This window comes from Rhamphochromis longiceps, linkage group LG6 (genome assembly GCF_057381845.1).
Source record: "Rhamphochromis longiceps isolate RC_006_pf linkage group LG6, R_longiceps_female_GT1.1, whole genome shotgun sequence".
Taxonomy (NCBI): Eukaryota; Metazoa; Chordata; class Actinopteri; order Cichliformes; family Cichlidae; genus Rhamphochromis; species Rhamphochromis longiceps.
In genome coordinates this window covers 3,563,764-3,585,807 of record NC_140562.1, presented here as the reverse complement: position 1 = coordinate 3,585,807, position 22,044 = coordinate 3,563,764, and the positions used below count along the sequence as shown (strand labels likewise).

General features: G+C 44.5%; 1 pseudogene across 1 annotated transcript; it reads right to left on the bottom strand.

Annotated features, from left to right (window-relative positions):
* Positions 1-390: 390 nt before the first annotated feature.
* LOC146667282 (uncharacterized) lies at positions 391-1,505 on the bottom strand (annotated as a pseudogene). The gene is made up of 2 exons (XR_014912035.1): positions 1,151-1,505; positions 391-1,056 (listed from the first exon to the last, which is right to left on the bottom strand). The product of XR_014912035.1 is annotated as an uncharacterized LOC146667282 (transcript).
* Between the last annotated feature and the right edge of the window lie 20,539 nt (positions 1,506-22,044).

The following is a 22,044-nucleotide window of genomic DNA, read 5'->3' as shown; positions in this document are numbered from 1 at the left end:
CTCATAAATACACAGAGGGGCACACAGGGGGTGAGAGTCACGAAGGGAAAACACATAAGGAACAACGTAACAGATCAACCCAGGAAGCATGGCCTAAATAAAGAACAAAATACAAAAATACATGAAAACTAAGAATACTGGGCCCACATGGCCCAGGACCATGACACTGGAATTGTCCAAAACACACCTGAAACGTTCTACTTGTTTCTACTAAGTAGTCCTGAAGTTCTTTGCCCAGTTTGAGACCACCCCTCCCTGCACCCCCTGCACCTATCACCGTCTGTAGTCATGGAGTGAAGAGCAGATAGTTTCTCAGTACATCAGAGAATGCCTGCCCTCCTCTCTCGACTCCCAAAGGTGGGACCAAGTCACTGTTTGCAAGTCTCAAGTCTGAAACTTTGAATTTCAAGTCTTTTTTCTTTTAACAATGTTGCAGGTATATGTTAAATGTAAGTAACAGACCATGTGTTCTTTTTTATATCTGTATTTATCTCAACACATGATGAAACAGGTGTGACTGAACCCACAAAATATACACAAAGTCATTCTGAAATTGCACCTCTATATTGGTCAGCTCAGTTAAACTTAGCTGCAAGAATAGTCTTCCTTTAAACTATAATTTCACAGAATAAACATTCAATGAAAAATACAAAAGCAGAACCTGAATGCACAGGAATGTGCACTTTAAGTCATTTCAGTTAACTATTCTGCGTTGCATTTCCAAAAGACCAAACCATCCAAAAGTCTGTCAGTCATTTGTGCACGATGAGGCCATAAAATGATGCTGCCATAGCTGAAAACTCGCTCCACAGCAGCTCTACATGCAGGCACTGCCAAAACTCTGGTGGCCACATGAAACAGTGAAGGAAGAACAAGAGGGTGCTCTATCCATCAGCAGTATCCAGGTAGTGACTTAGCTGCAGCACTGGACTAGTCCCTGCATCCTTCTTCGGCCTCTTACAGGAAGCAGCAGAGTCCTCCGTCTTCACAGTCCTCTGATGTTCCTCACCAGGAGTCACAGGTTTGCAGGATCTGCAGCATCTTGCAGGATCAGATCTGACAAAACAAATCAACAACAGCAAAAGAGCCCTTATTAGAATTTTAGACAAAAAAAATACAGAAAAAAATACACACTAAATTTAGTCTCTACCTTTAACTTTTTGTGCCACCTCTATCTTTATGTCCCGACAGCCCAACACATGGTGTTCCACCCGTAACAGAGAAACTGAAGGATCCAAAGCAGCTGCTTTGAGCTACACTGGATCTGAGGGGGCAGTGATCTTCTGCTCTAGCCATTCGCACACGATAAAGATTCCAAGAAATCTTTTGTTCACAGACGCTTGGAGACTCCTGACCAGACCCTTCAGGAAACAGACTTGAGGCTTCAGTTTCTCCAGGTGGTGATTGAGGGACAGCATGGATGGAACAACATCACTGATCGTGACTATTTTCTCACTTTGTGTCAAATCTGTTTCTTCTCCGAAAGGCTTCTAGATGTCCACCATCTCGTTCAACGGGTTCCACTCTGTTAAAGGAGATGAAGGAGTTTTCAAACGAAAACGCATCGTTTTCTCTCCGTTTCATCTCCTGTCCACACTGAGACGGCGTTTTCGCTTATGGAAAACGTATCATTTTCAGCAAAAGATTAGTGTGGACGTAGCCTATTTTGTCAAGTCATAAAATGAATGAGTCCAAGTCATGTGACTCGAGTCCACACCTCTGTCAACCCCTATCAGTTTGCATTACCCTTCACACCCGCTCCCGGATCTAAGCTTTCTCCACCAACCAGCCCCAACCTGTCAGGCCTCCACCTCTCCCCTCAACTGTCACTCAGCACCAGATCTCTGCAGGGCCACATTCTCAGCTACCCTACTGGACGCCTGTAGCTCTATAACTGTACAACAACACGCCCAACTAGTGTCATCGTGTAGTATGCCAATGAAACTGCTGTGGATGAGATAGAGCTCCAACAATTCTATTCTATTCTCTAACTGTAAGTTTAACACATGGAGTCACTTCCAGATCTCTTATTTACTTACTTTGGAAACAGGCCCATCCTGGTCATGAAAACATTTGTTAGTCACTTGCACAGTCACTTTGTGTGTGTGTAATAATGGTACTTCCTAACGAGTTGATGCAGTATTTTTGTTAAAAAGTGATATAAAGCTGATAGTCTGCACTTCAACCACATCTTGACCGTTTGATTTGAAATACATTGTGATGGTATAAAAAGAAAAATGAGTTATGGAGCTAACTTTATTTAACCCCATCAGTGTGTCAGAGCTGCAGTCTCTGGCATTTTAACAATAACTAAATTTGTTAGACTGATTCCTTTTTAAAATACATTTTAAAGCATTAAATTGGCTTTAGAGCCAACCTGCTCTGACAGTTTTGCCACAAAAAGAAGAAACTGGGCCATTGTACAGAATAACTTAGACGTGTTGTTTCTAATACTATGACAATGTGTTGCTGCTGTGTGTAAACAAACTCTCACGCCATTTTTCTATTCTCCCCTCTCCGCGGTATTTTATCTGGAGGAAGTGAATACATGTGTTTCTAATTGTGCTGGAGGTTGAAGCCAACCAGCCAGTCTCCTGCTCTGATCATTTCCTACAGTCTGGTACCGTAAATAAGGAGAGAGAGAGCTGAGGTGAGGGGAGCGTTTTCTCCACGGCTTGTTTCACTTCATGTCTCATTTCTGGAAGCTGGGATGTTTCAGACAGACATCAAAGAGCTGTGGCTGTTCCCGCTCAGCTTTTTGTCTTTTAGGCCGCCCATATGCTGCTCACGCTGTTCTCCTAACATAAATCAAGGGAACGTGTCCCTGCTGGATGTGCAGGATGGGGTTGGGGGTTGGGGTGGGAGGTGTTCACCTGGTCTCACTTAATGCCACATTTCATTTCCCTGGTTCTCTACAATGGTGGTGGACAATGAGAAAATGAGGACTTTACATGACCCACGGAGTAAAAACGACCTCATGTGAAATATGCCGTGTAGACACTGAACTCTAAGAGAAAATATATATATTATATAATATATATATATTTCTATAATATATTTCTATAATATATATATTATAGAAATATATATATATTATAGAAATATATATATTATAGCTCAGTCATTGCCTGCTATCTTTACTCACTGAAACCAGTCAAGAGATTTTCATCCTGTCCAGTGTCATAAAATGCTCTCATGGCTCTGGCTCGTCAATGAAACTGAATTCAATTCTAACTCAACTGATGAACACAGACGAAAACTGTATAGAAGAGAATACAATGCATCGTGCCTTAAAGCTGTATTATGGATGGGACAACTCCTTTGGTTGCAAAAACCCATTTTGGTTGTACAGAAATCTATGGGAATATGTCCGTGTAGGTCCGAGTCATCCAGGTCATGGTAGTTTGAGGACCTTGTGAAACCGGTGTGTTCCTGCGTTGTGTCTGACAATGAAAAGTAAAAGAAACAAAGACCTCCAAGTCATTAACTTGCCCACTCCAGCTCTTACAACCAAATGCAAACAGTAGGGAAGAGGGTTAGCTCAATCCACCACAACTCCCAAGCTACCCAGAATTATCTATTCATGCTAGCATTAACTGTGCCTATAACACATATGCAGTGTTGGGGAGTAACGGAATACATGTACCGCCGTTACGTATTTAGAATACAAAATATGAGTAACTGTATTCCGTTACAGTTACCATTTAAAAAGGTGGTATTCAGAATACAGTTACTTTGTTGAAATAAATGGATTACACTGCGGTACTTTCCTGTTTCATTTTGTTGCGGGTCAGGACTGTTTGGGTTTTGTTTGACAGCTACGTTCTTTCGTTCCAGGCGGCAGCGTTACGGTTGCCATGGTTACAGGGCGACGCTCTCTCTCTCTTTCTGCGACTGTGTGTTTCCTGGGTGAGAGAGCGCCTTTTCGTTGTTGTTGTTGTGCTAAGCTAACAGGCAGAATGCTACAAGCATAGCTCTAAAGAATGTAGCATCATGGGCAGTGTAGTCCGTGCTGCAGGGAGAATGCACTGCCATACACGTTATGTGTCTGTGAGCGCGAGGAGGGAGAAAAAGGCGAGTGGAAAGGTACGAGTTGTCATCGAGGAAAAACGGGAGCTGGAAGCATGTAAATATAATAATAACCACTGCAGCCAAGAAGAGTGCCTGACGAGCCCAGTTGTAAGTAAGCTATTAAGACTCGACTGTACACCGTGTTCGTGTTTTCCTCCGAAAACAATAAGTTCCGTTGGAGCCTTTCAACGCCTCTCTCTGTCTCTCGCAAGAAAAATTGACCCACACAACAAAGTAAAGCTATTTTTCGGCTATGAGCCGACAGGGACCCCGCCGTATTAGTCAGAGGTCCCTTTACTACAGTTCGGAGTCGCGGACCTTCAGTAATAGTAATAAATCACACAGCAATAGTACATTCACGTTGTTGTAAAAAGCATGATAATATATTAAGTAATCCAAAGTATTCAGAATACGTTACTCTCATTGAGTAACGTAACGGAATACGTTACAGAATACATTTTGGGGCATGTATTCTGTATTCTGTAACGGAATACATTTTAAAAGTAACCTTCCCAACACTGCACATTTGTGGCACACACCTACTACACATTTACAGCATCTAGCAAAGACAGGCACAATGATGACAATAATTGAACTAAAGACACACAATCAGAAATATCAGGGTGGCTAAATATACATTATATGTGTGTTGTACAGTGTCTGGAAAGAAATGACACCCACCTCTCCCACAGGGGAACTGTAGAAAAGGGGAGAGGCCAAAGGGGTACACTGTATTTATAGGGTTGCACCAAAGAAGAAGAAGAGCAATGACGAGGGGCTCCAACTGATAATGAACATAACTACAGGCTTGAAGGTCCTAACAGTCAGGTATAACAGGAACGGTTTTGGGTCTAGAACACGTTTTGTGTAATTATAACAATATGTAATTTATGGCCCGGTTACACTTGGAAAGAAAGCGATTGAAAGAAAGTGGTAGAGATTCTCAGGTATTTAAACCCTAGTGGGAGTTGTTGACCCACTGTTGACCATGTGTCTCATTACTTGAGCCAATGTGCTGAAAAATGTATGAGAGCTTGCCTTACCCCACCATGGGACCTTAACAGGTCACATGATGAAAAGTGGTAGAGATTCCCTTAACAGGTCACGTGACCTGTTAATGCAATTCATTCGTGCTTGGAGAAAACTCTGCCGAGTTTCTCTGATAAACCTGCTGCATAAGAGATGACAGTGTTGTTCTGTTTGTCCTTCCGTTGGTGTCTGACCTCTGACCGTGCACCTTCACTGATTTGATGAAGGCCACGTGTTTTATGAGCTTTACTCATATGTGTTCCTTTTCTTTCCCATTTGTCTTAGAGGGAACATATTCTGCCCGGGTCCCGATCACCCCAAGTTTGTATTCCAGAGAATAATGGTAGTATGTACTGGTCTGTGTGTGTGTCTGTGTGTGTGTGAGTTCACATCATCTGAGCTGATGTGAACTCTGAAGGCTTTTACCTGTTGTGTTTGGATTTTGACCGGGTGTCATCCAGATATCGGTACCAGTGTACAGGTGCTGCCTCTTGATCCTTGGCACCCTGTGGATCTGTGAGCTCAACTAACACTTTCCTGTTAGTAGACTTCAGTTAGTAGTTTCAAGTCACAATCATTACTAAAGGATTCTCATTTCATAAACTATGGTCCTGTTAAATTTGAAAAGAAGACTAAAGTATTCTTCAAAACAGGAAATCAATTGTGTAAAAATATATAGAAAAACTGTAAACCTTCTTGTAACAAGGAAAAATCAGTGGTTCCTCAGTTACTGTGTTGAATTGTTTTCACATTTAGTAATCAATAGCGAGTAGTTGTGGTGGTCAGCAGGTCACCCAGAGGCTGAGTGTCCAATCTCCTAATGATCATTTTGTTTTGCCAGGTCACCTGTCTCCAAACAGTCATGAATAGTGACTGCTATTCAGAAAGTGATATTTGCTGTCTATAAACTGCAAGACAAACAACTGTCATCGAATGTATTACAGCAGACATATTGCAAACACACAGCAGTCAGTCTGAGGCATTCTGCACCAATGAACCAGACTTTGTCTCTGATGCATCTCCTTGGGGACACGACTCAGCTGGTTGCCAACTCGCTGTATTCTGGTTATATTCCTAAAAAAAAAAGCAATCTGAGCGTCATTTACAATTTCATTTGGCAGCAAATATGTCACTATAGTGACCTAGTAATCTATTCCAAATCTGTGAGGTTGTGGCTAGACACCAAAATCATTTCATGTGCATGTAATTACCACTGACTGTCTCGATCCCATTTTATCTATTTTACAGGTCAGAGTCACTCTGTGAGTGTTCATAGCCCTTGTTACAGTCTTTCAAGCAACCATTTCAAAGGTGAACAGATCTCAAGTTGATTGCACACAGTTGCAGTTGTTTTGGTTGAGCTGTGGTCTTCGATCCCGGTTTTCTCCAGTGTGACTTTAGAATAAACAAATGGCAGCTGTCACAGTGGCCACATCACAGTTTCATATTCTATCCCAAAAGATCAACAGTAACACCCAAGTTTGAAAAAGAAAACATTTTTTTAAAAAGTAGGTAAACTCGGGGTTAAACGAAAAAGAAAAATGTAAGTTAAGGATAAGTTCTATTGATACGGCCCGATATTACAAATCAGGAGGAGAGGAGGTTTAACTTGTGATGCCAGGCATGCTTCGGTTCTTCTGCTATTATGTAACCAGCTGCCTATGAATAAAACTTCCACTGAAATTCCACCGTCGTCACAGATCAAAGGCTCGTCCCAGCTTTCTGCTGCTGCTGCAGGCAATATGACTTCTTTTCTCCTCCCACTCTTCATCCATGTGTGACAATTTGACAGCCACAACTGTTAACTCTGTGTTTGTGTGTCTGAGCATGTGCGTGAGTGTGTGCGTCAGGTTGGTGTGTGTGTGTGTGTGTGTGTGTGGGGGGGGGAGGGGGGGGTATATCCTCCAGTTTTCAGCTCCAAGTGTTATGTTTCTAAACTTTGGTTGCTTTTTTTGTCTGTTGTTGTGTAAGAGCTGCAGCCCACACAGCTGAGCGGAGAGCCAAGAAAACCACCAGTAATCAACCCCAGGACGAGTGCATTTGGGTCAGGGTTACTGCTCAGCACTCATGACCAACACTGGTATTTGTAGCACTCATACAGTCAGGGTTAATAAGGGAACAGTGTTTGGTGACACTTGTTAGAATGCAGTGTCATTGATGAATGCATATGAAACGAATAAATGGCACTGTCATGGAGAAATGACTTTGAGTTGAACCCGCTGATCTTTTTCTTTTCACAGATGCACGGATAGATCTACAGGCCAATCATTTATTTATTTATTTCATAAAACAGCACAGACATTGAACAAGACAGATAAGGACGAGGAGACAGAATACTGGAAACAATGAGTGGAATAGGAGGGTAGGAGGGATATAACGATGTGTGTAGCGCATGTGCTATGTGAGGGTTTAACTATATTTAGTCATCACACAAAAGATGGAGCAACATAAATGCTAACAGTCACAGTAATGAACTAAAAACAAACATGATGGTAACATGACTGGTACCTACAGAGCACTTCAACTTTGACAAGATCCCAAATACCACCAGCTGAAATGCAATGTTTGTGTTTCAAATGGAAGTAGACTCACTGTTGTACCTCTCACCTGACTAGGGATGGGTATCGTTTAGGTTTTATCCGATACCGGTGCCAAACCGGTACTTTTGAAACGGTGCCGGTGCTTAAACGGTGCTTGCTAAGCAAGCCTACCGCAGACATGAGCGAGACAGATAAATATGAAGGCATGCCGGCTCGGACGTCGCCCGGATCAACAAGGTCCGCGTCAGGTGTTGAGGAACCAGGGCACCCTGACGAAAAGTGGGCTACTGGAACAAGAAGGCATCGGTGGGCAAGAGACGAAAACAGGGCGTTGTTGGAATGCTACTACGCAAGTAACCCCGGCGGAAGGGGCTACATGAATAGGATGAGGGACCTATGGATTCTTCGATACCCAATCCACAATGACGGCGAAACAACTAGTAGCTCAGTGTTCCAACATTCGAAAGAAGGGACTGCTCTCACAGCTAGAGATTGACGAGGTACAACACAAATGCTACGGCAAGGAGGAGTCAGGACGCCAGGTCAGGGGGGCGATATAATCACCCCCACCCGAGATTGGGTACATAGCCCCAAGTGCGATAGGAGAAGGAGCGTTGAGTGCGAGAGGAACTGACCTGAAAAATAGGATCATGGCCAAGCTTGAAACCTGGATCCCCCGTAGCCGGTTACCAAGATTACGTGAAGTACCCTCAGAAGGTCTGCTAGATGATATTAATGCAGCACTACGGGCAATACCTACAACCACGATTACCGACACTAACAAGCTGATCTACAATACGGCAGCAGTGATCAGTGAGATGCTTGGCTACAAGTTGAACAGCGACAAGGGGCAGTACCCTCCATGGAGAAGGAGGCTAGAGGGCAAGATCAAAGTAGCACGGAGGGAGGTTAGCCAACTAACGGAGTTGCAGAAAGGTGCGACAAATAAGGTGCCTAAGAAATACAGCAAGCTGTCCATACCTGAGGCCTTGGAAACTGCCAAGCAAAGACTCACAGCCTTGGCCAGCCGCTTGAGGAGGTACACCAGAGAGATAGAAGGCAGGAGAATAAACCAGCTGTTCTCCACAGAACCAGCAAAGGTGTACTCTCAGTGGCAAGGGAACAATAAGAGAACAGCACCACCAAGGCTGGAGACAGCAATACTGGAAGAGCATATGGGAGAAGGATGCAACCCATAACGGCAATGCTCAGTGGCTAGAGGATCTGAGGGCAGACCACAGCGACCTCCCTGAACAGGGTCCAGTAACCATCACAGTGGCAGATATCCAAGAAAGGGTCTCCAGTATGAAGAGTTGGACAGCACCAGGGCCCGACATGGTTCACGCCTACTGGCTGAAGAAGCTGACTGCACTCCACGAGCGTCTGGCAGCACATATGAACCAGCTGCTAGTTAACGAGAGACACCCGGAATGGCTAACCAAAGGTCGGACGGTCCTGATCCCCAAGGACCCCAAGAAGGGACCGGTCCCCTCCAACTACCGACCAATAACCTGCCTCAGTACTACATGGAAGCTCCTGTCAGGCATCATATCGGCTAAGATGAACAGGCACATGGGTCAATACATGAGTGGGACACAGAAAGGAATTGGCAAGAATACCAGAGGCGCAAAACACCAGCTACTGGTAGACAGAACAATCAGCCGAGACTGCAAGACCAGACTGACCAACCTGTGCACTGCCTGGATTGATTACAAGAAGGCCTATGACTCAATGCCCCACAGCTGGATACTGGAATGCCTAGAATTGTACAAGATCAATGGGACCCTAAGAGCCTTCATCAGGAACTCAATGGGGATGTGGCGTACAACACTAGAGGCCAACTCCAAGCCCATAGCACAAGTCACCATCAAGTGCGGGATCTACCAAGGAGATGCTCTGTCCCCACTGCTGTTCTGCATAGGCCTGAACCCCCTCAGTGAGATCATTAACAAGACTGGCTACGGATACTGGCTACGGATACCGACTACGGAACGGAGCAGTTGTCAGCCACCTCCTGTACATGGATGACATCAAGCTGTATGCCAAGAGTGAATGAGACATCGATTCACTGATCCACACTACCAGGCTATACAGCAATGACATTGGAATGTCGTTCGGACTGGAGAAGTGTAGTCGGATGGTAACAAAGAGAGGGAAGGTAGTCAGATCTGAGGGGATTGAACTACCAGAAGGCAACATTGCAGACATAGAGGACAGTTACAAGTACTTGGGGATCCCACAGGCAAATGGGAACCATGAAGAGGCCGCTAGAAAAGCTGCAACCACCAAGTACCTGCAGAGGGTCAGGCAAGTCCTGAGGAGTCAGCTGAATGGTAAGAACAAGATCCGGGCCATCAACACGTACGCCCTGCCCGTGATCAGGTACCCTGCTGGGGTAATAGGCTGGCCAAAGGAGGAGATAGAAGCCACTGACATAAAGACAAGTAAGCTCCTTACCATGCATGGAGGGTTTCACCCCAAATCCAGCACCCTGAGGCTGTACGCTAAGCGGAAGGAAGGGGGCCGGGGACTGGTGAGTGTCAGCACCACAGTCCAGGATGAGACAAGGAACATCCAAGAATACATTGGGAAGATGGCCCCAACTGACCGAGTGCTCAGTGAATACCTCAGGCAGCAGAAACCCAAGAAAGAGGAGGGAGACGAGGAACCATCATGGAAGGACAGGCCCCTGCACGGTATGTACCACCGGCAGATAGAGGAGGTGGCTGATATCCAGAAATCCTACCAGTGGCTGGACAAAGCTGGACTGAAAGACAGCACAGAGGCACTAATCATGGCAGCACAAGAACAAGCTCTGAGCACAAGATCCATAGAGGCTGGGGTCTATCACACCAGGCAAGACCCCAGGTGCAGGCTGTGTAAAGATGCCCCAGAGACAATCCAGCACATAACAGCAGGGTGCAAGATGCTAGCAGGCAAGGCATACATGGAACGCCATAACCAAGTGGCCGGCATAGTGTACAGGAACATCTGTGCCGAGTATAACTTGGAAGTCCCGAGGTCAAAATGGGAGATGCCCCCAAGGGTGGTGGAGAATGACCGAGCTAAGATCCTGTGGGACTTCAAATTCAAATTCAAATTCAAATTTTATTTGTCACGTACACAGTCATACACAGTACGATATGTAGTGAAATGCTTGGACAACTGCTCGTGACCTAAAGAAAACAAAAAAGGAAAAGGCTATGAATAAGATAGGAAATAAATATGAAAAATTAAAAAGGGTAAAGGGGTCTTTCTGTGTGGAGTTTGCATGTTCTCCCCGTGTTTGCGTGGGTTCTCTCCGGGTACTCCGGCTTCCTCCCACCGTCCAAAGACATGCAGCTTGTGGGGATAGGTTAATTGATTAATCCAAATTGTCACTAGGTGTGAATGTGCGAGTGAATGTGAGTGTGAATGGTTGTCTGTCCCTATGTGTTAGCCCTGCGACAGACTGGCGACCTGTCCAGGGTGTACCCCGCCTTTCGCCCTATGACAGCTGGGATAGGCTCCAGCGCCCCCCGCGACCCTGAAAAGGATAAGCGGAAGCGAATGGATGGATGGATGGATGGATGGATGGTAAATTTAACTGGGAAGAATAAGATAAAATATATAAATTAAAGTTGAAAATAAAATAACTGTACAACAAAATACACAATACACAATATAGAACTATATAAGAATGTATGAAGAAATCTAAATATAAATAAATATATACACAATAACAGCAGCTGTACAAGTATTAACCGGAAATGAAGAATATAGTGACCAGTGTTGTGCAAAAACAATGTCCAGAAAGTCCAGTGTGTGTGTAAGAACCATATGTGTGGGTCAGTACTGTGTGGTGGTGTGATTGAGAGACCGTATCGCCTGCGGGAAGAAGCTCCTCCTCAGTCTCTCTGTGTTGGTCTTCAGGGAGCGGAATCGCTTTCCTGACCTCAACAGAGAGAACAGTCTGTTGTTGGGATGGCTGAGGTCCTTCACGATCTTCCTGGCCTTGGTCCAGCACCGCCTGCTGTAGATTGAGTGCAGGTCAGGGAGCTCGGAGCGGATGGTGCGCTCAGCTGACCGCACAACCCTCTGTAGAGCTCGTCTGTCCTGCATGGTGCTGTTCCCGAACCAGGTTAAGATGTTTCCCGTCAGGATGCTCTCTATGGTGCACGAGTAAAAGTTCCTGAGCACCTTGGAGGGCAGTTGGAAGTCTCTCAAGCGTCTGAGGTGGTAGAGACGCTGACGGGCCTTTTTCACCACGGTGTTGATGTGACAGGACCATGACAGGTCCTGCGTGATGTGAACTCCGAGGTATTTGAAGCTGTCCACTCTCTCCACTGGGCACTCGTTGATGACGGGGGTCTGGTAGTTCCTCTCCTGCTTAGTGCTGAAGTCCACTATCAGCTCCTTTGTCTTACTGACGTTTAGAAGGAGGTTGTTCCTCTGGCACCAGTTCTCCAGATTCCTAATCTCCTTCAGGTAGGCCGTCTCATTGTTATCAGAGATCAGGCCCACCACGACGGTGTCGTCAGCAAACTTGATGATGGTGGTGGAGCTGGTAGTGGCCACACAGTCATATGTGTACAAAGAGTACAGCAGGGGGCTCAGAACACACCCCTGGGGGGCTCCAGTGCTGAGAGTGGTGGAGGCTGAGACATGTCCGCCCATCCTTACTGCCTGTGGTCTGCCAGTTAGGAAGTTGGAGATCCACTGACACATAGATGAGCTGAGTCCCAGATGCTCCAGCTTGGTGGTGAGTGTGGAGGGAATTATGGTGTTAAATGCAGAGCTGTAGTCTATGAAGAGCATTTTAACATAATTCCCCCTTCTAGTGTCCAAGTGAGTGAGTGATGTGTGGAGGAGATGAGAGATGGCATCGTCTGTGGAACGATTTGGACGGTAAGCGAACTGTAGTGGGTCCAGTGTGTCTGGTAGTGAAGAAATGATGAAGTCTCTGACCAGGCGTTCAAAGCACTTCATCACTACTGAGGTGAGGGCTACAGGGCGATAGTCATTGAGAGAAGCAGGGTGGGGTTTCTTCGGGACAGGAACAATGATGGACTCTTTGAAGCATGTGGGGATCACCGACTGAGATAAAGAGATGTTGAATATCTCAGTGAACACAGGAGCTAGCTGGTATGCGCAGTCTCTGAGGATACGACCTGGGATGCCGTCTGGTCCTGCTGCTTTCCTGGTGTTCACTCTCTTGAAGGCTCTCCTTACTTCATGCTCGGAGATGACGAGCACGTTTCCGGTGCTGGCAGTATCTTCCTGTCTGCAGCCGTTAGCGCCGCTAACACTAGCATTGTTGGAGACCTTAGCTGCAGCCTCGAAGCGAGCATAGAAAGTGTTCAGCTCGTCTGCCAGAGTCACGGCCGCGTTCGTCATACCGGTTGTTGGTGCTTTATAGTCCGTTATTGTCCTTAGTCCCCGCCACAGGCTCCTAGAGTCACTCTGTTGGAGTTGTGACTCTAGTTTCCTCCCGTAGCGCTGCTTCGCCTCTTTCACCGCCCTCCGCACATTATATGACGCGGCTTTGTACGGGTCCATGTCCCCCGTTGTGAGTCCCGTGTTGTAGGCAGCGGTGCGGGATCTCAGAGCGTTGCGGATGGTTTTATCCACCCACGGCTTCTGGTTGGGAAACGTTGTGATAGTCTTTGTCTCCACGGTATCATCCGCTAGTTTCCCGATGAATCCCACAACCGCTTCCGTAAACACGTTGACGTCATCGTCGGAGCTGTTTCTGAACATGCCCCAGTCTGCGTCATCGAGTGCGTCCTGTAACGCGGCCACCGATTGATCCGTCCAGTGCGCGACCTTCCTCTGAACCGGAACTTCCAGATACAGACGGACAAAATGTTGGTGGCTAACCAACCGGACATAGTGGTGGTAGACAAACAGAAGAAGACGGCCGTAGTGATCGATGTAGCGGTTCCGAATGACAGCAACATCAGGAAGAAGGAACACGAGAAGCTGGAGAAATACCAAGGGCTCAGAGAAGAGCTCGAGAGGATGTGGAGGGTGAAGGTAACGGTGGTCCCCGTGGTAATCGGAGCACTAGGTGCGGTGACTCCCAAGCTAGGCGAGTGGCTCCAGCAGATCCCGGGAACAACATCGGAGATCTCTGTCCAGAAGAGCGCAGTCCTGGGAACAGCTAAGATACTGCGCAGGACCCTCAAGCTCCCAGGCCTCTGGTAGAGGACCCGAGCTTGAAGGATAAACCGCCCGCAGGGGCGTGCTGGGTGTTTTTATATATACACTCAACAAAAATATAAACGCAACACCTTTGTTACTGCTCCCATTCCCCATGGGATGGACGTAGAGACCTAAAATTCATTCCAGATACACAATATAACCATCCTTCCCAAACAGTGGTCACAAATCAGTCCAAATGTGTGGTAGTGGGCACATCTGCTATATTGAGATAATCCATCCCACCTCACAGGTGTGCCACATCAGGATGCTGATCTGACATCATGAGTAGTGCACAGGTGTACCTCAGACTGCCCACAACAAAAGGCCACCCTGGAATGTGCAGTTTTTTGCGCTATTGGGGGTCTGGGGACCCAGAACCGGTCAGTATCTGGTGTGACCACCATTTGCCTCATGCAGTGCAACACATTGTCGCATGGAGTCTATCAGATTGTCAATTGTGGCCTGTGGAATGTTGGTCCACTCCACTTCAATGGCTGTGCGAGGTTGTTGGATATTCGTGGGAACTGGTACACGCTGTCGTATATGCCGGTCAAGCACATCCCGAACATGCTCAATGGGTGACATGTCCGGTGAGTATGCTGGCCATGCAAGAACTGGGACATTCTCAGCTGCCATCTGCCCTGAACAATGTGAACCATGATTCATCCGTGAAGCACACACCTCTCCAACGTGCCAGACGCCATCGAATGTGAGCATTTGCCCACACAAGTCTGTTACGGCGACGAGCTGGAGTCAGGTCAAGACCCCGATGAGGACGACGGGCATGCAGTTGAGCGTCCCTGAGACGGTTTCTGACAGTTTGTGCAGAAATTGTTTGGTTGTGCAAACCAATTGTTCCAGCAGCTGTCTGGGTGGCTGGTCTCAGACGATCTTGGAGGTGAACCTGCCGGATGTGAGGTCCTGGGCTGGTGTGGTTACACGAGGTCTGCGGTTGTGAGGCCGGTTGGATGTGCTGCCATATTCTCTGAAACGCCTGTGGAGACGGCTTATGGTTGAGAAATGAACATTCAATGCACGGGCGACAGATCTGGTTGACATTCCTGCTGTCAGCATGCCAATTGCACGCTCCCTCATTGCTTGTGGCATCTGTGGCATTTTGCTGTGAGACAAAACTGCACATTCCAGGGTGGCCTTTTGTTGTGGGCAGTCTGAGGTACACCTGTGCACTACTCATGATGTCAGATCAGCATCCTGATGTGGCACACCTGTGAGGTGGGATGGATTATCTCAATATAGCAGATGTGCCCACTACCACACATTTGGACTGATTTGTGACCACTGTTTGGGAGGGATGGTTATATTGTGTATCTGGAATGAATTTTAGGTCTCTACGTCCATCCCATGGGGAATGGGAGCAGTAACAAAGGTGTTGCGTTTATATTTTTGTTGAGTGTATATATATATATATATATATATATATATATATATACAGTGGGGCAAAAAAGTATTTAGTCAGCCACCGATTGTGCAAGTTCCCCCACTTAAAATGATGACAGAGGTCAGTAATTTGCACCAGAGGTACACTTCAACTGTGAGAGACAGAATGTGAAAAAAAAAATCCATGAATTCACATGGTAGGATTTGTAAAGAATTTATTCGTAAATTAGGGTGGAAAATAAGTATTTGGTCACCTCAAACAAGGAAAATCTCTGGCTCTCACAGACCTGTAATGTCTTCTGTAAGAAGCTTTTCTGTCCCCCACTCGTTACCTGTATGAATGGCACCTGTTTGAACTCATCATCTGTATAAAAGACACCTGTCCACAGCCTCAAACAGTCAGACTCCAAACTCCGCCATGGCCAAGACCAAAGAGCTTTCGAAGGACACCAGGAAAAGTATTGTAGACCTGCACCAGACTGGGAAGAGTGAATCTACAATAGGCAAGCAGCTTGGTGTGAAAAAATCAACTGTGGGAGCAATCATCAGAAAATGGAAGACATACAAGACCACTGATAATCTCCCTCGATCTGGGGCCCCACGCAAGATCTCATCCCGTGGGGTCAAAATGATCATGAGAACGGTGAGCAAAGATCCCAGAACCACACGGGGGGACCTGGTGAATGACCTGCAGAGAGCTGGGACCAAAGTAACAAAGGTCACCATCAGTAACACACTACAACGGCAGGGAATCAAATCCCGCAGTGCCAGACGTGTTCCGCTGCTGAAGCCAGTGCATGTCCAGGCCCGTCTGAAGTTTGCCACAGAGCACATGGATGATACAGCAGAGGATTGGGAGAATGTCATGTGGTCAGATGAAACCAAAGTAGAACTTTTTGGTATAAACTCAACTCGTCGTGTTTGGAGGAAGAAGAATACTGAGTTGCATCCCAAGAACACCATACCTACTGTGAAGCATGGGGATGGAAACATCATGCTATGGGGCTGTTTTTCTGCCAAGGGGACAGGACGACTGATCCGTGTTAAGGACAGAATGAATGGGGCCATGTATCGTGAGATTTTGAGCCAAAACCTCCTTCCATCAGTGAGAACTTTGAAGATGAAACGAGGCTGGGTCTTCCAACATGACAATGATCCAAAACACACCGCCCGGGCAACAAAGGAGTGGCTCCGTAAGAAGCATTTGAAAGTCCTGGAGTGGCCTAGCCAGTCTCCAGACCTCAACCCCATAGAAAATCTGTGGCGGGAGTTGAAAGTCCGTGTTGCTCGGCGACAGCCCCAAAACATCACTGCTCTCGAGAAGATCTGCATGGAGGAATGGGCCAAAATACCAGCTACTGTGTGTGCAAACCTGGTAAAGACCTATAGTAAACGTTTGACCTCTGTTATTGCCAACAAAGGTTATGTTACAAAGTATTGAGTTGTATTTTTGTTATTGACCAAATACTTATTTTCCACCCTGATTTACGAATAAATTCTTTACAAATCCTACCATGTGGATTCATGGATTTTTTTTTCACATTCTGTCTCTCACAGTTGAAGTGTACCTCTGGTGCAAATTACTGACCTCTGTCATCATTTTAGGTGGGGGAACTTGCACAATCGGTGGCTGACTAAATACTTTTTTGCCCCACTGTATATATATATATACACACATGTATATATATATATATATGTGTATATATACACATATATCGTCAGTTGTCCAAGTACGCTAAGAAAGGAGTGGGAAGGCTGTATTTTTTGGATGAAGCTCCTCATTTTTTCTCATGCTATAAAAAAGAGCCTGCACTGCTCTAATAACAGCCTAGGCATAGTAGCAGAGAGTTTTCTCCTTCTTTCATTGTTAGTTGTGAACATCTGGTTCCAGGCCATGATTCGTGGAGAAGTGTTTTTCTCCTCCTTTTCTTTCCCAGTGATGATTGGGGATAGGATTGGTTTTGTGGGAAGGAGGGAAAAAAGTCTCTGGTGTCAATCAAAGGCTCATGGAAAGTTATCCAGTGAGCCAGGGCAGGATATGTTTAGATGGTGGTGGTGGTGGTGGTGGTTTGGAGGGTGGTGAGTGAGAGGAAGAGGGTTAAGTGTATATTCGTGAGGGGGGATGTTTGAGTCCAGGCGCTTTGCCAGGAGAGACAGAGAGGAAGGAGCAGGGATGAGGTGGTAATACTGAAAGATGGAAAAAAATGTGACCAGGCCTCAGATTTCAGGATGGTTTAAACTTATTTTCCTTTCTGTTTCCAAGGAACTCTTGCAGTACTTGTTTAACTTTGTGGGTTTTTCTTCATATCAGATGTATGGCTGAAACTGTTAGGGTTGTGTTTTTGGCGATTCAAACTCAGTTTAATCCCAAACTAAAAAATTATGACAAAAATCACGTCATTCTTAGTTTCCTTTTAATGATTTTACAACATATTAGTGATTTTATATGTTTGTATTTTTTTGATGATTCTTTTTTATTGCTTTTAGTGTTATTTGATATCTTTAAATTCTGCAGAGCATTACTCTAAAGGTGTTTTACATATCAAGGCATCAACAGGCGACACATATACATTTTGACTGACTGTAAGAGGAAAAGGGTAAAAAGATTTATTGTTTGGCAGTAATAGAATAGAATAGAATTCAACTTTATTGTCATTGCACATGTCACAAGTACAAGGCAACGAAATGCAGTTTGCATCCATCCAGAAAGTGCTTTAGCAATAATATAGATATATTACAGAATATGGATCTATTATTATGTTACAATGTACACGGTATGAAGGTATATTATGAATATACTATAAGTATGTACAGGCTATAGTGTATAAGCTATGCACAGGCTATGAAGAGGATATAAATATGGTTAAAAATATGAAACTATACAGATTGTAGATATACAATTCTGAGTATTAATAAACAGCTATAAAGAGTTGTAAACAGTTGTAGAACTATAATTATTGTATTGTAGAAAATTATTGTCTATACAGCATTTGAAGTTGATCTAAAATAATTAAGACTTTATTGTTCTTAGCTGTAACTCCTCCTTTAAACCTGAAGCGTTATGATGGAGCCAACGAGCTCAGCACGTGCTGAGGGTCAAAGCTGACACGAATCCTCCTCAAAGCTGCTAGTCTCCATTCTTGTTGGGCCTTATGAACTTATATTTACAACATTAGTGAATTTTACCGTTTCCTTTAACTGGATTATCAATGCTAACACGCAGAGCGAAGATTTTTATTATTTTTATTAAAAAAAGAAAAGAAGAAGAAAAAACAAGCTGAAGACAGTGGCTGGGGGAAGTGGAAAGGCTTTTTGAGTTCATCTCACAAACCCAGTGATGCTCAGATTTGTTTTTGTCAAAGAGCCTAGCCAAGCACAGTGAGAGCTTTTTCCTCCTGCAGAGAAAACCCAAAGTGAGGAAGCGTCTGTGAGGAGGAAAGCCAAGCTTCCACTGTGGTCGACCTACTTTCACAGGAGCCAACATCCAAAGAGGGGAAAATGGCAGAAAATATGGAAAGCCAGCCTCAAACACTGCACGCAAAGCCAGGGCTCAAAGGTGCGTAAAGAAAGGTTTGAATTGCTCTAATTCTGGATGACTGGAGAGTCTGAAGACTTTCGGACATTTTGTTTGTACATTCCATGAGATGCTTTTGATTCCAGTTTAGTTTTTACTTCACCACACGGACTAAAAACACCGAGCCACAGCCAGAGGAAAATATTGGATCCTTTTTTCCAGATGGAACTGAATATAGGCTGTCCTCAGTTTTTCACTGTAACTGGGGAAGACATCGGAAAATGTTTCAGAGTGGTTTTTAAATCATAGTGAACTTTCACTGGCTCAACGAAACAGTGAAATAGACCATAAGGACATCTGCAGAGAGGCAGGTCGGACAAAGGTGATCCGGTTTAAGCTTTAGGATGCTTTAAAAGAAGAGCATATCCAATCGCACAACAAATCCAAATCTAACTTTCTGATGGAAGCAATTCAGAATTGACGTTTTTATTTAAAACTTCTGTAAATGATAGATCTTTAGAAATACGCTCTGAATAAGAACATGCATGACCTGCAGTAGACAACGGATGAAAACCTGGAAGCTTAAAGGTTTGAGGCCTTTAGTCATCGACCGGTTATGTTGGGACAGCTTTGTTTACATTCAGCTGGTGAGCAAAAGAAGAACAGGAAGAAGCTTTGGTCTTCATATGTGTTATCCATTATTCACATACCATTACACTTTAAGCTCACATGTTCTGGACGGTGAGTGTATCCACACAGAAACCCAGCTGACCACATGGTTCAAACAGAGACTACAGCCCTCTGCAACCAGCGTACCGCTGAAATGTATTCAGTTCAATGTATTCAGTAGATCCTACAATAATAGATACAGACGAAAACCCAACAATCATATGACCCCTTTTGAGCAAGCACTTTGGCGACAGTGGGAAGGAAAAACTCCCTTTTAACAGGAAGAATCCAAACTGGAAGCTGGTTCCACAGAAGAGGGGCCTGAAAACTGAAGGCTCTGCCTCCCATTCTACTTTTAAATACTCTAGGAACAACAAGTAGGCCTGCAGTGTGAGAGTGAAGTGCTCTAATAGGGTGATATGGTACTACAAGGTCATTAAGATAAGATGGGGCCTGATTATTTCAGACCTTGTATGTGAGGAGCAGGATTTTGAATAATGGATTTAACAGGGAGCCAGTGAAGGGAAGCCAAAACAGGAGAAATCTGCTCTTGGTGCAGCATTTTAGATTAACTGAAGGCTTTTCAGGGAGTTTTTAGGACTTCCTGATAATAATGAATTACAGTCGCCCAGCCTGGAAGTAATAAATGCATGAACTAGTTTTTCAGCATCACTCTGAGACAGGATATTTCTAAATTTAGAGATGTTGCACAAATGGAGTCTTACATATTTGTTTAATATGTGCATTGAAGGACATGTCCTGGTCAAAAATGACTCCAAGGTTCCTCACAGTGTTACTGGAGGCCAAGGTAATGCCATCCAGAGTAAGAATCTGGTTAGATATTTCTAAGATTTTCAGGGCCGAGTACAATAACCTCAGTTTGATCTGAATTAAGAAGCAGAAAGTTAGCGGCCATCCAGGTCTTTATGTCTTTAAGACATTCCTGCAGTTTAACTCATTGGTGTGTGTTATCTGGCTTCATGGACAGATAGAGCTGGGTGTCATCTGCATAGCAGTGTAAATGTATGCTATGTCTTCTAATGATGCTGCCTAAGGGAAGCATGTATAATGTAAACAGAATTGGTCCTAGCACTGAACCTTGTGGAACGCCATAATTAACCTCAGTGTGTGAAGAGGACTCTCCATTTACATGTACAAACTGGAGTCTATTAGATAGATATGATACAAACCACTGCAGTGCAGTACCTGTAATACCTACAGCATGTTCTAATCGCTCTAATAAGATATTATGGTCGACAGTATCGAATGCTGCACTGAGGTCTAGCAGGACAAGCACAGAGATGAGTCCACTGTCAGAGGCCATAAGAAGATCATTTGTAACCTTCACTAAAGCTGTTTCTGTGCTGTGATGAGCTCTGAAACCTGACTGAAACTCTTCCAATAAGCCATTCCTCTGCAGATGATCTGTTAGCTGTTTGACAACTACTCTTTCAAGGATGTTTGATATAAAGGAAGGTTGGAGATTGGCCTATAATTAGTTAAGACAGCTGGGTCTAGAGATGCTTTTTGAGTAAAGGTTTAACTACAGCCAGCTTGAAGGCCTGTGGTACATAGCCGATCATTAGAGATAGGTTGATCATATTTAAGATTGAAGCATTAATTAATGGCAGGACTTCTTTGAGCAGTTTTGTAGGAATGGGGTCTAAAAGACATGTTGATGGTTTGGAGGAAGTAATTATTGAAGTTAACTCAGAAAGATCAATTGGTACTAAGAGTAGCTGTAGATAATATTACATCTGTGGGATGATTATTGGTAATTTTTTCTCTAATGATTAAATTGTTATTTGTGAAGAAGTTCATGAAGTCATTACTAGTTAACGTTAAAGGGATGGTTGGCTCAACAGAGCTCTGACTGTTTGTCAGCCTGGCTACAGTGCTGAAGAGAAACCTGGGGTTGTTCTTATTTCCTTCAATCAGTGATGAATAGTAAGATGTTCTGGCTTTGCGGAGGGCTTTCTTATAAAGCAGCAAACTATTTCTCCAGGCTAAATGATGATCTTCTAAATTTGTGACATGCCATTTCCTCTCCAGCTTACGAGTTATCTGCTTTAGGCTACGTGTTTGAGAATTATACCACGGAGTCAGGTACTTCTGATTAGAGACCTTAGTTTTCACAGGAGCTACAGTATCCAGAGTCGTACGTAGTGAGGAGGTAAAATTATTAACAAGATAATCGACCTCTGTTGGAGCAGCGTTCAGATAGCTGCTCTATGTTGGTACAGGGCATTGAAGATGATAACAGTGGGTGGATTATATTCTTAAACTTAGTTACAGCGCTTTCAGAAAGACATCTACTGTGATGAAGTCTACTCTCCACTGCTGTGTAATCAATTATTGTAAATATATATGTTATCAGGAAATGATCAGACAGCAGAGGGTTTTCAGGAAACAATGTTAAATGTTCAGTTTCGATGCCATATATTAAAACAAGATCTAGAGTGTGATTAAAGTGGTGGGTGGGTTCTTTTACATTTTGAGAGAAGCCAATTGAGTCTAATAACAGATTAAATGCCATGTTGAGGCTGTCATTTTTAGCATCTACATGGATGTTAAAATCACCCACAATAATTATTTTATCTGAGCTCAGAACTAAATCAGATATAAAGTCTGAGAAATCAG